The sequence below is a fragment of the Heptranchias perlo genome, unplaced genomic scaffold (assembly GCF_035084215.1).
Source record: "Heptranchias perlo isolate sHepPer1 unplaced genomic scaffold, sHepPer1.hap1 HAP1_SCAFFOLD_70, whole genome shotgun sequence".
In the NCBI taxonomy this organism is placed as follows: Eukaryota; Metazoa; Chordata; class Chondrichthyes; order Hexanchiformes; family Hexanchidae; genus Heptranchias; species Heptranchias perlo.
In genome coordinates this window covers 3,450,887-3,463,208 of record NW_027139729.1, presented here as the reverse complement: position 1 = coordinate 3,463,208, position 12,322 = coordinate 3,450,887, and positions in this window count along the sequence as shown.

Genomic DNA, 12,322 nt, shown 5'->3' with positions numbered 1-12,322 from the left:
AATGAATCCCACACTCACACACAGTACCAGAGACTGACAGATACAGAATGAATCCCACACTCACACTCAGTACCAGAGACTGACAGATGCAGAATGAATCCCACACTCACACACAGTACAGAGACTGACAGATACAGAATGAATCCAACACTCACACACAGTACAGAGACTGACAGATACAGAATGAATCCCACACTCACACACTGTAGCACAGACTGACAGATACAGAATGAATCGCACACTCACACACAGGACCAGAAACTGAAAGATACAAAATGAATCCCACACTCATGTACAGTGCCAGAGACTGACAGATACAGAATGAATCCCACACTCACACACAGTACCAGAGACTGACAGATACAGAATGAATCCCACACTCACACACAGTACCAGAGACTGACAGATACAGAATGAATCCCACACTGACACACAGGACCAGAGACTGACAGAAACAGAATGAATCCCACACTCACACACAGCACCAGAGACTGACAGATACGGAGTGAATCCCACACTCACACACAGCACCAGAGACTGACAGATACAGAGTGAAACCCACACTCACACACAGGACCAAAGACTGACAGATACAGAATGAATCCCACACTCACACACAGTACCAGAGACTGACAGATACAGCATGAATCTCACACTCACACACAGTACCAGAGACTGACAGATACAGAATGAATCCCACAGTCACACACAGCACCAGAGACCGACAGATACAGCATGAATCTCACACTCACACACAGTACCAGAGACTGACAGATACAGAATGAATCTCACACTCACACGCAGTACCAGAGACTGATAGATGCAGAATAAATCCCACACTCACACACAGTACCTGAGACTGACAGATACAGAATGAATCCCACACTCACACACAGTACCAGAGACTGACAGATACAGAATGAATCCCACACTCACACACAGCACCAGAGACTGACAAATGCAGAATGAATCCCACACTCACACACAGTCCCAGAGACTGACAGATACAGAATGAATCCCACACTCACACACAGTACCAGAGACTGACAAATACAGAATGAATCTCACACTCATTTCCAGTGCCAGAGACTGATAGATGCAGAATAAATCCCACACTCACACACAGTACCAGAGACTGACAGATACAGAATGAATCCCACACTCACACACAGTACCAGAGACTGACAGATACAGAATGAATCCCACACTCACACACAGGACCAGAGACTGAAAGATACAAAATGAATCCCACACTCACACACAATACTTGAGCCTGACAGATACAGAATGAATCCCAAATTCACACACAGTATGAAAGACTGACAGATACAGAATGCATCCCACACTCACACACAGTACCAGAGACTGACAGATACAGAATGAATCCTTCACTCACTCTCAGCACCAGAGACTGACAGATACAGAATGAATCCCACACTGACACACAGGACCAGAGGCTGACAGAAACAGAATGAATCCCACACTCACACACAGCACCAGAGACTGACAGATACGGAGTGAATCCCACACTCACACACAGCACCAGAGACTGACAGATACAGAGTGAAACCCACACTCACACACAGGACCAAAGACTGACAGATACAGAATGAATCCCACACTCACACACAGTACCAGAGACTGACAGATACACAATGAATCCCACACTCACACACAGTACAGAGACTGACAGATACAGAATGAATCCCACACTCACACACTGTAGCACAGACTGACAGATACAGAATGAATCCCACACTCACACACAGGACCAGAGACTGAAAGATACAAAATGAATCCCACACTCATATACAGTGCCAGAGACTGACAGATACAGAATGAATCCCACACTCACACAGAAAAGCAGAGACTGACAGATACAGAATTAATCTCACACTCACACACAGTACCTGAGACTGACAGATAGAGAATGAATCTCACACTCACATACAGTGCCAGAGACAGACAGATACAGAATGAATCTCACACACAAACACACTATCAGAGACTGAGAGAGACAGAATGAATCCCACACTCACACACAATACCTGAGACTGACAGATACAGAATGAATCCCACACTCACACACTGTAGCACAGACTGACAGATACAGAATGAATCCCACACTCAAACACAGTACCAGAGACTGACAGATACACAATGAATCCCACACTCACACACAGTACCAGAGACTGACAGATACAGAATGAATCCCACACTCAAACACAGTAGCAGAGACTGACAGATACACAATGAATCCCACACTCACACACAGTACCAGAGACTGACAGATACAGAATGAATCCCACACTCACACACAGTACCACAGACTGACAGATACAGAATGAATCCCACACTCACACACAGCAACAGAGACTGACAGATACAAAATGAATCCCACACTCACAGATCGTACCAGAGACTGACAGATACAGAATGAATCCCACACTCACACACAGTATCAGAGATTGACAGATACAGAATGAATCCCACACTCACACACAGTACCAGAGATTGACAGATACAGAATGAATCCCACACTCACACACAGTACCAGAGATTGACAGATGCAGAATGAATCCCACACTCACACACAGTACCAGAGACTGACAGATACAGAATGAATCCCACACTCACACACAGTACCCGAGACTGACAGATACTGAATGATTCCCACACTCACACACAGTACCAGAGACTGACAGATACAGAATGTATGACACAGGACTATAATCAGACAGATTCAGAATGAATCTCACAGTCATATTACTGCAGACTGAGCTACACATTACATTAAAATCCAAAAATTCTCATCGTGCCAGACTGAAAGATACAGTATCAACTCCACTATTGCAGACTGAGCCACTCATTATACAGCAGTCCAACAATCTCATACCGTATCAGACTGAAAGATACAGTATCAATTTCAAAAATCTCATACAGTATCAGATTGAAAGATTCATTATCAATTCCATGATTGCAGTCTGAGCTATACATTGCATTCCAGTCCAAAAATCACATACAGTATCAGACTGTGATACAGAATTAATTCCATTCTTGCAGACCGAGCTACACATTACATATCAGTCCAATAATTTCACCATGAACAGATCGAAAGGTACATTATCATTCACAATAGAGTTCAGAGATTAAGATGTAATCCCACTCCAAAACTCACACACATTGTTTGATTAAAGAAAATCAAAAAGTGTATCCATATTTACAAGTTAACACTCGACAAAGAACTGTAATTACTTTAAAGTATTAAAGATACAGTTTCAAACACGATACTGTAAACTGAAATAAGAATACAGAATGAATTCAGACTTGCACATTGTCTCAGAGACTGAATTACAGAATGAATCCCACACTCACAGACAGTACCAGAGAGTGACAGATACAGAATGAATCCCACGCTCACACACAGTAGCAGAGACTGACAGATACAGAATGAATCCCACACTCACACACAGTACCAGAGACTGACAGATCCAGAATGAATCTCACATTCACACACATTACCAGAGACTGACAGATACAGAATGAATCCCATACCCACAGACGGTACCAGAGACTGACAGATACAGAATGAATCCCACACACAGACAGTACCAGAGACTGACAGATACAGAATGAATCACACACTCACACACAGTACCAGAGACTGACAGATACAGAATGAATCCCACACTCACACACAGTACCAGAGACTGACAGATACAGAATGTATGACACAGTACTGTAGTCAGACAGATTCAGAATGAATCTCACACTCATATTACTGCAGACTGAGTTACACATTACGTACAAGTCCAAAAATTCTCATAGTGTCAGATTGTAAGATACAGTATCAACTCCACTAGTGCAGGCTGAGCTACACATCGCATTCCAGTCCAAAAATCACATACAGTACCAGACTGAGATACAGAATTAATTCCATTATTGTAGACTGAGCTGTACATTACATATCAGTCCAATAATATCACCGTAAACAGATTGAAAAGTACATTATCATTCACAATAGAGTTCAGAGATTAAGATGTAATCCCACTCCAAAACTCACACACATTGTTTGATTACAGAAAATCAAAAAGTGTAACCATATTTACAAGTTAACACTCGACGAAGAACTGTAAATACTTAAAAGTATTAAAGATACAGTTTCAAATACGATACTGTAAACTGAAATAAGAATACAGAATGAATTCAAACTTGCACAAAGTCTTAGAATGAATCCCACTCACAGACAGCACTAGAGACTGACAGTTACAGAGATAATCCCACACTCAGATATAGGAGCAGAGACTGACAGATACAGAATGAATCCCACACTCAAATATAGTACCACAGACTGACAGATACAGATTTAATCCCACACTCATATGTAGAACCAGAGACTGACAGATGCAGAATAAACTCCATGCTCACACTCAGCACCAGAGTGGCAGATACAGAATGAATCCCACACTTATGCACAGTACCAGAGACAAACGGAAACAGAAAAAGCCCGACAATCATATACATTACTGGAGACTGACAGACACAGAATAAATCCCACCATGAACAGTACCAGAGACTGACCTCTGCTGGACGTAAGCGAGAACTGTAAAAGAGCGGAACAAATTCACATTTTAAACAGAGGCCGTTTTGTTTCGGTTGAACTTCTATCCAGAATAAATGTGATGTTTCCTCCACCCGAGGCACAAGGAACAGTGCAGCCAGCTCCTTCTCACACACATTAAGTACATTATCACACACAGAGCACAGAGACACAGACAGGTCATCAGTTCCACAGTCTCAGACAGCAGAAGTATTCAGTCCCACACTGATCCCAAGTTCCAGAGACACATTTCCAATCCAACAGTCAAACAGAGCAGGTGAGGCAGACACTGTTCCATTTCCCCCGAACTCAGTCCCACTGACAGGTGGATACAAAAATCCCAGTCCAAAATCACACTCTCAGGTTTTCAATTTCAAAAAGGGCAACATTAGCCATGAATTAAATACCAGATACCCCGAGATTCCAATTGAATCCTAGCCCAGAACACTCACACACATGTGAGTTTAATACATGAAGTATCCATTCGAATTGTGTACCATTCGAATACAAATTGCAAGTCCAAAACTCATGTACAGTATCAGATTGAGAAATGCTGTGACAGTGTAACCTGAGAAACACATTAGATACCAGTTTATAATACACTCATAGTATGAGATTTAAAGATACAGTATCAATTCTATTAGCACAGATTGAGATACACATTACACACGGGTCCAAAAATCTCATAAAATAAAACTTATAGATACAGTATCAATTCCTTTAGTGCAGACTGATCTACACATTATATAACAATTCATAAATGTCACCATATCAGTTTGAAAGATATATTATCATTCACAATATTGCTCACAGAGATACAGATTTAATACTAGTCCAAAATCACACAAATTATCTGATTAAAACCTTCAGCATCAAATCCTAAAGTGTATTCATATTTACCAATTAAATAATGAGAAAAACTACTTAAACATTAAGATATTAAAGCTACAATATTGAACACCATAATGTAATCTGAGAGAATAATTATGGACAGATACAAAATAAATCTCACACTCAGATACAGTACAGAGACACACAAACAAAGAATGAATCTCAAAATCAGATAAAGTACAGAGACGCACAAACACAGAATGAATCCCACACTCACATACCGTACCAGAGACTGACAGATGCAGAAAGAATCCCAAGCTCACATACAGTACTAGAGGTTGCCAGTCACAGAGTGAATCCCACACTCAAGTATGGTACCAGAGATGACAGACACAGAATGAATCCCACACTCACATAAAGTACCAGAGACTGACAGATACAGAATGAATCCCACACTCACACACAGTACCAGAGACTGACAGATACAGAATGAATCCCACACTCACACACAGTACCAGAGACTGACAGATACAGAATGAATCCCAAACTCACACACAGTACCAGAGACTGACAGATACAGAATGAATCCCACACTCATTTAGAGCATCAGGAACTGACAGTCACAGAATGAATCTCACAGTCACACTACTGCAGACTGAGTTACATTTTACATACAGTCCAAAGATATCATAATGTCAGATTGAAAGATACAGTATAAATTCCATTAGTGCAGACTGAGCTACATATTAGATATTTTAGTAAATACTCATGGAGTATTATACTGAAATAAACATTATCAATACCATTGGTTCAGAATGAGCTACATATTACATACTAGTCCAAAAACCTCATAAATGATCAGACTGGAAGATACAGTATCAATTCTATTCGCACTGCCTGACCTGTACATTATGTACCGGACTGAAAATCACATACAATATTAGACTGAAAGATACAGTATCAATTCCATTAGTGCAGACTGAGCCACACATTATATAGCAGTCCAAGAATCTCATACCCTATCAGACTCAAAGATACAATATCAATTCCATAGCACGTACTGAGCTACATGTTACTCACCAGTCCAAAAATCTCATACAGTATCAGATTGAAAGATTCAGTATCACTTCCATTATTGAAGACTGAGCTACACATCACATTCCAGTCCAAAAATCTCACACAGTATCAGACTGATAGATACAGTATTAATTCCTTTAGTGCAGGATGAGCTATATATTACATACCAGTCCAGAAATCTCATATAATATTAGATTGAGATACAGAATTCATCCCATTATTACAGACTGAGCTACACATTACATACCAGTCCAGTAATTTCACCACGAACAGATTGAAAGGTACATTATCATTCACAATAGAGTTCAGAGATTAAGATGTAATCCCACTCCAAAACTCACACACGTTGTTTGCTTAAAGAAAATCAAAAAGTGTATCCATATTTACAAATTAAACACTCGATGAAGAACTGTATATAATTTAAAGTATTAAAGATACAGTTTCAAATACGATACTGTAAACTGAACTAAGAATACAGAATGAATTCAGACTTGCACATTATCGCAGAGACTGAATTACAGAATGAATCCCACAATGAGATTATGTAGCAGAGAATGGCAGATACAGAATGAATCCCATACTCACACATAGTGCCAGAGACTGACAGATCCAGAATGAATCCCACACTCACACACAGTACCAGAGACCTGCAGATACAGAATGAATCCCACACTCACACACAGTACCAGAGACTGACAGATGTAGAATGAATCCCACACTCACATACAGTACCAGAGACTGACAGATACAGAATGAATCCCACACTCACACACAGCACCAGAGACTGACAGATGTAGAATGAATCCCACACTCAAACACAGCACCAGAGACTGACAGATGTAGAATGAATCCCACACTCACACACAGTACCAGAGACTGACAGATACAGAATGAATCCCACACTCACACACAGTACCAGAGACTGACAGATACAGAATGAAAATGTTGACCGGAAGTCACCGGTTAATGGTTTTGGCTTAGTACACAGAGGAAGAGTTAATTCTCTCTTAATTCTCAATTCGCTTTATTAACATTATTAGATCATGTACATACCACTTATACGTCTAGTTAGATATAGGCATGTAGTTTACAGCAGGTTATACAGGTTTATACTCAAACTAGGAGTTAAACGCACACCCACTAAGTTTCCTGAGTAATACTCCCCGAGTATTAGGCTTTAAACGCACACCCACTAGGTTTCCTGACAACACTCCCAGAGTGGTCCCAGAATAGAGAGGATATTATATTACCCGGAAAGGAGAGACGCTGCTGGCCAGGCAATTCTCCCTCTTACTCCCGACGTCGTCTCCACGTCCTTGACACAGTCTTTACGTCCCTGACGTAAGGTATTCACTTCCACGAGGGTTAGTCTCCAGAGTCTCCCAGAGTCTCCTTCACAAACAAAGACACAAACACACACCAACAAAAACACACACTGACTCTCTCTCTTGCTCACAAACAAACAAAGACACACACTGACTCTCTCTCTTGCTCACAAACAAACAAAGACACACACTGGGCCCAAGCCAGCAACTCTTCAGTTTTTATTCCCCAAGTCTGTCTTTTCGAACGATGCTGTCTTCTCCGGTTGGCTCAAAGTTGCTGGAGTGACCGATGTCATCCCCTGATTGACTCTGTTCCAAGGGCCCAGGTAGCATCACCTCCTTTGTCTCTGTAAGAAGCGGAACGAATTCAAACCGGTTCTGGCCAGTTCAGACCAGTGACTGAACTCCAGGTCACCTCAGTTCAAAAGGTCAGTGTCTTTGTTCGCACTTCGAATTCAGCTCAGCAGTCTTCTGCAGCCTCTGGCCAACATCTCCCCCCTTTTGATCCAAAGATGCCTATCTTAGGATCATTATTCTCCCTTTCTGGGTACCACTCCTGAGGCTGTCATTGTCCCCCAATGGGTATGTTACATCCGCGATTTCATATGATTATAGAAAACACAATATAAATGGTTATATAAACAATACAAAAAGGAAGCGTATAAAATATACTTCACACACTGTCCTTATGTTGATAATCGCTTCTTCTGTTTCATTTTTGCACTAACATTCAATTGTTGCAAAATTTCATTTTTCCACCTTCTAAGCTGATATACATTGAATATGACAAGTATTAATGCACATAAAATCGCAATTACAGCAGCATGTGATAAAATCCTGACCCATGGATGTATTTGAACATTAGATCCCCAATTCCAAAACTTATTCCAGAAACCGGGGTCCCGTAGCAGTTCACCTGCTTTATCAGCATGCGTTTTAATTATTTTAGTGTGTTTCGTCCATTGATGAATTATCTCATTGGCTTCCTCCGCTATTTGCGTCCAATCTGCAGTCAGGTGCGGAATGGGTGGTAGTTCGGTAGGGACATATTTCCGCAGATCTTGGTCTATATCGGTACGTTGGACTGTGAGGTTTTCGTTTATTACCATCCTCATTATTGGCTTAGGCAGAACATGTCCACCGACAACCAGGTCTGAGGTCACATTGTTAATGGCCACATTGTGTCCTTCCAGAGGGCACTGTTTCCATCCTTTGTTATAGCTCATAGCCGCTGTGGCAATGTAATACGTTTGTCCCACAAGGGCGTATTGTAAAAAGGACTGGTTGTTAACTGGCAAAATGGACAATGAACAATTTTCATAAGTACTGAACCCACAATTAGTCAGTCTCTGTTTCGTTATCTCTTCTGGACAGGCCCAGTGATTCCCTCCTTGGTGACACTTTGACAAATCTACCCCTTTCTCAGCACCGTCCATTACAATATCATGAGATGGTGGATTGCTCAAAGAGATCCAAGTACCCTCGTGATACTTGCCCACGTTATGAACTCTTTTTAACGGATAGGTCAAATTGCTTCCGTGCCGGGGAATATGAAACACCGCCCCAACGTAATATGTCCCTTTATGAGTCACTACTCCAATCAATATTTACATAGGTGAGGTCCCAGTGGACCATAATTTTACCTCGATGGTCGCTCCATAAATGGACCCACAAATTGATTAATGATTTTTCCCTCTGGGATTACCGACAATGTCACCTCTAGAACTGTGTTACATGAAAACCGTACTCCCGCTCCCTCCGGTATACCCAAAGTCCTTCCTACACACGCTAACCCATTCACTCCCGTATAATACAAATTTAAATCCCCTCTTTTCCCTTTGTTGGTTCGGACTGTCTTATTCTGCAGAGCAAAGTTGTCCCTGGTCTCGGGATCTCCCTCCGCCATCGACACTGCTTCAGGCACGTTCATTCGTCGTGACGGCTCCGAGGCAGGTTCAACCACAGTTCTGATGACGATCAATCCGATAGCAACAAAATGCATCATCCCCTTCATTCTAGGCTGGACCTGGAATAAACAAGCGTAATTTCTGCTCTTATGTACAGTTTGTTTTAGGTACTATCATAAGTCCAGTCTCTCCATATACTGAGCCAGACCGTCCAAATCCTGCTCCCAATTTGTTTCAGATTCTAACCGTCCGTTTCTTCGAACCTACTTACTCCCCCTTTTCGTTTTATGTTCCTTTCGTTTTGTTCCTGGATTCGCCTCTGCATGCGAACGCACAGTATCAAATTTGTGTTCAATCACCTCCTCTTGGACCTGTAGCTGGTCCTGTTCTTGATCTCCCTGACCTTCAGAATTCAGAACATCGTTAGCATCGAGCAGCACATGCCAATGATGATTATCTTGTTTTTCTCCTACCAACTTTAGCTGATTAATGTGGTACCAGCCACTCTTATCTGGTGCCGTTAATATTCTGTATACAGATGGGCTAGCTTTGTCTACTATCTCATAGGGACCGGCAAACTTTGGACTCAAGAATGAGGTGGGCTGGTATATGTATATCACACAGCCAGTTCTCCTTTCCCCATCCTGTACTGATGAAGAGCCATCCACAAAAATTTGAAAAGAGGGTTCTTCCTTTCCTGTTTCCTTTGTCTTTCTGCTTTCAGGCCCCGTCTTACCCCCTCCTTTTTGTTTTGATACAAATGGGCCCTTGGGGCCATTTGCTATCATCAATTGACACTCATGTTTTTCTCCCTGATAAACTAAGTTGTCTGCTAACATAGTGGTGGTTTTTACCCCCTTCACGGTTATATTTCTCCCTTGCAGCAACAATGTCCATCTAGCGATTATATTTTGGCTAACTGAACCATCCTTAATCCTTCCATCTAACAGTAGCTGTACTGGGGTGTGTTCTGTTAATATTGTAAGTGGGTTTAGTCCCACTATATAAGTAAAATGCTGCACTGCCCAAAAGACAGCTAGCAAGTGTCTTTCGCATGCCGTATACCCCTGCTCTACTGGTGAGAGCATACGTGAGGCGTACGCTACTGGTCGTAATTTCCCGTGTGTCTCCTGTAACAGAACTGCCGAGAGGGTGGTAGCCACCTCCAATGAAAACGGTTCCGTTGGATTTGGGGTTTTTAGAGCAGGCGCAACAGCTAGTGCTTGCTTTAAATCAGTCATGGCCTGGCTGTGTTCTGTTTTCCACTCCCAGGCCAAATTCTTTTTTAATAATTCCATCAGTGGGGCCTCCTTTGTGGCGAGCCCATCAATATGGTCCCTGCAATATCCCACCAACCCTAAGAAGGACCTTAACCCTTTCACATCCCGCGGAACAGGGAGTCTGCCAACCGTCTCTACCCTTCGCTTGTCAATGTCCCTTTGTCCCGGCGTCAAAATCACTCCCAAGTAAGTAACTTTTTGTTTCATGATCTGCGCTTTTTTAGGGTTAATCTTTAATCCCAAGTCATGTAACAACTGCAGTAATTCACTTAGCAGTTGATAATGTTCCTTCTTGGTTTCAGTTTGTAGGAGTAAGTCGTCTACATACTGCACTAGACATTCAGGCCTTGAGAATCCTCAGATAATGAAGCAGTCCGAGCCTGCATGCAGCAAGACCTGGACAACATCCAGACTTGGGCTGATAAGTGGCAAGTAACATTCGCGCCAGATAAGTGCCAGGCAATGACCATCTCCAACGAGAGAGAGTCTAACCACCTACCCTTGACATTCAACGGCATTACCATCGTCGAATCCCCCACCATCAACATCCTGGGGGTCACCATTGACCAGAAACTTAACTGGACCAGCCATATAAATACTGTGGCTACGAGAGCAGGTCAGAGGCTGGGTATTCTGCGGCGAGTGACTCACCTCCTGACTCCCCAAAGCCTTTCCACCATCTACAAGGCACAAGTCAGGAGTGTGATGGAATACTCTCCACTTGCCTGGATGAGTGCAGCTCCAACAACACTCAAGAAGCTCGACACCATCCAAGATAAAGCAGCCCGCTTGATTGGCACCCCATCCAGCACCCTAAACATTCACTCCCTTCACCACCGGCGTACAGTGGCTGCAGTGTGTACCATCCACAGGATGCACTGCAGCAACTCGCCAAGGCTTCTTCGACAGCACCTCCCAAACCCGCGACCTCTACCACCGAGAAGGACAAGAGCAGCAGGCACATGAGAACAACACCACCTGCACGTTCCCCTCCAAGTCACACACCATCCCGACTTGGAAATATATCGCCGTTCCTTCATTGTCGCTGGGTCAAAATCCTGGAACTCCCTTCCTAACAGCACTGTGGGAGAACCGTCACCACACGGACTGCAGCGGTTCAAGAAGGCGGCTCACCACCACCTTCTCAAGGGGCAATTAGGGATGGGCAATAAATGCCGGCCTTGCCAGCGACGCCAACATCCCGTGAACGAATAAAAAAAATAAATAAAAAAAATAACCCTTCCCTCAGCCGTTGGTGAAATATGGACGGGGAATTGTGAAACCCCTGCGGCAGGGCGGTCC